This window comes from Lathyrus oleraceus, chromosome 3 (genome assembly GCF_024323335.1).
Source record: "Lathyrus oleraceus cultivar Zhongwan6 chromosome 3, CAAS_Psat_ZW6_1.0, whole genome shotgun sequence".
Lineage (NCBI taxonomy): Eukaryota > Viridiplantae > Streptophyta > Magnoliopsida > Fabales > Fabaceae > Lathyrus > Lathyrus oleraceus.
This window is the reverse complement of record NC_066581.1, coordinates 303648024-303650550: the sequence shown is the minus strand read 5'-3', so window position 1 is coordinate 303650550 and position 2527 is coordinate 303648024. Positions and strand designations below refer to the sequence as shown.

General features: G+C 39.5%; 1 non-coding gene across 1 annotated transcript; it reads right to left on the bottom strand.

Moving 5' to 3' along the window:
- Window positions 1-1635: 1635 nt before the first annotated feature.
- On the bottom strand, window positions 1636-1742 carry LOC127134175 (small nucleolar RNA R71). Its single transcript, XR_007807932.1, has one exon. It is a non-coding gene; the product is annotated as a small nucleolar RNA R71 (small nucleolar RNA).
- Window positions 1743-2527: the final 785 nt, after the last annotated feature.

The window sequence follows — 2527 nt, the reverse complement described above, 5'->3', positions numbered from 1 at the left end:
TTTATTTCCCGCACTCGCACTACTTTATTTATTTCCCGCACTCGCACTACTTTATTTATTTCTCGCACTCGCACTACTTTGTTTATTTCTCGCACTCGCACTACTTTCATTTATTTCCCGCACTCGCACTACTTTATTTATTTCCCGCACTCGCACTACTTTATTTATTTCTCGCACTCGCACTACTTTGTTTATTTCTTGCACTCGCACTACTTTCATTTATTTCTCGCACTCGCACTACTTTTATTTACTTTCCGCACTCGCACTACTTTTTAAATTAAAATGCACCTTTACCTTACCATGTCTAGCTAAACCTATAATGGTTAGAATGTAAGGACCGTAATTGAACCGATAATCCGTACAATTGTTCGTAGAAACTCTTAAGGGCTATTTTCACTTTCAACTTAAGTTTTCCCGCACTTAATTTCCGTTGGGTAAGATCGAAAGCCGTCCAACGTCTTTTTAAACTTAGTTGTTTTCAACTCTTTCAAATACATCAAAAGCGTTTTATTTAGTTCATTAGGAGTTTTTAACGTAAGAAGAAAAGTGAGTTTAAAACTATTTTCGGACGCGTTTATAAGTTTAGAGTCTGGTTCGTGAGAACCTCCTTTGGTTAAGAAATCCAGGTCAAAATACTTTTCAACTTAGTCAAGATACTATATTTCTTAAAAATAGATTTACTACTCTAACGCAATGCGCGCCTTTTTATAAGTGACAATAAGAGGGTTTGATTAGGGAGTACAACTCGGTTCTGAATACGCGAAAGAGACAGTTCCCGTTAAATTGGTTCTTTTCAAAGTAGGAAACACTGCCCATAAGTAATTCTATTAGCAAGTACTTGGATTATTAATTGATTACGTGAATTACATTCCAACCTGTCTTTATTAATTGAATTTTATTTAATATTTTATTTTTCATTGTACACTCTAAAACCCCCTTTTCGATTACCTTAGATAAACACCATAACAATAGATAACGATAGATTGACACTTGGTCTCTGTGGATTCGACAATTTTTTATATTACTCTTACGCTTTCGTATACTTGCGAAAAGCACGCATCAAGTTTTTGGCGCCGTTGCCGGGGACCAATTTTGTCAAATTTCGTACCCTATTGTTATATCATTTAGACTTAGGTTGTTACCTGCCGGTTAATGCGAAGAACTCGCAGCACCGCAAGCTTAGTATACCCTCTGGCAGAACCTGAACGTTACGCTTGCGCACGTTTATTTTTCCATAGAATTAGGAGAGCTATGGACGAAGATCAAAACCAAAGACCTTTTAAGGATTTCGCCCAACCATCCAACGAAGAACCTAGTTCTAGTATAGTAAACCCAACCATCCCAGCTAATAATTTCGAACTTAAACCCTCCTTGTTGCAACTAGTGCAATAGAGACATTTCGCAGGTCTCGCTACTGAGAATCCAAACCAACATTTAAAAATCTTTCTCCAATTAGCAGACACTTTTAAAACCAATGGAGCTTCTCCTGAGGCAATCCGTTTAAGATTATTCCCTTTTTCCCTCAGAGATAAAGTCCTATCATGGTTAGATTCTCTTCCACCCAATTCCATAACAACTTGGGACAACCTTAGAAAAGTATTCCTTGCTAGATACTTTCCCCCAAGTAAGACCGTCGTTCTTCGAAACCACATAACCAGATTTACCCAGAACCAAGGAGAATCGATGTTCGAAGCTTGGGAGAGATATAAAGAGGTGTTAAGAGAATGCCTAAATCATGGCTTAGAAAATTGGTTAATCATTCAGACCTTCTATAATGGACTTCACTATAACACTAAGATGACCATTGACGCTGCCTCAGGCGGTGCACTGATGAACAAACCTTACCCTGAAGCTAGTGCCCTCATCAAAGATATGGCTCAAAACCATCAATCATGGGGAGTCGAATGAGCGACAGTTGAGAAGAAGGAAGCCCAAGGAGGAGTACATGAGTTAAGCTCTATAGACATGATGCAAGCTAAAATGGACGCGTTGGCCCTCAAGGTCGAGCATATGCGCATAAACCTGAACACTGCAGTTGCAGTTTCGTCGGATTGTGAGATATGTGGAACCAAAGGACACCAATCTGCAGAAATCAGTCTCTTAAACGAAACCCACTCTGAGCAAGTGAACTACACCCAAGGGAACCCATATTCAAACACCTATAATCCTGAATAGAGGAATCACCCAAACTTCTCCTATAAGAACAATAACCTTATCCAAAATAATGCACCTCCGAGACAACCAGGCTACCAAGCCCCAAGACCAAATCAACCTATCCAACCTGTGCCACCAAAGTTGCGCCTTGAGAAAATTATGGAAAATTTTATCACTACTCAAACCCAACAAAAGAAAGAATTCATGAACCAAAACATTCATGTTAACGAACTGATTACCCAGTTAGGAACCAAGGTTGACCAAATAGTTACTCACACCAAGATGCTTGAAACCCAGATCTCTCAGGTAGCTTTAAACCAAGCCCCCCAGACCACACCTGGAGGACAGTTCCCTGGACAACCTCAACAGAATC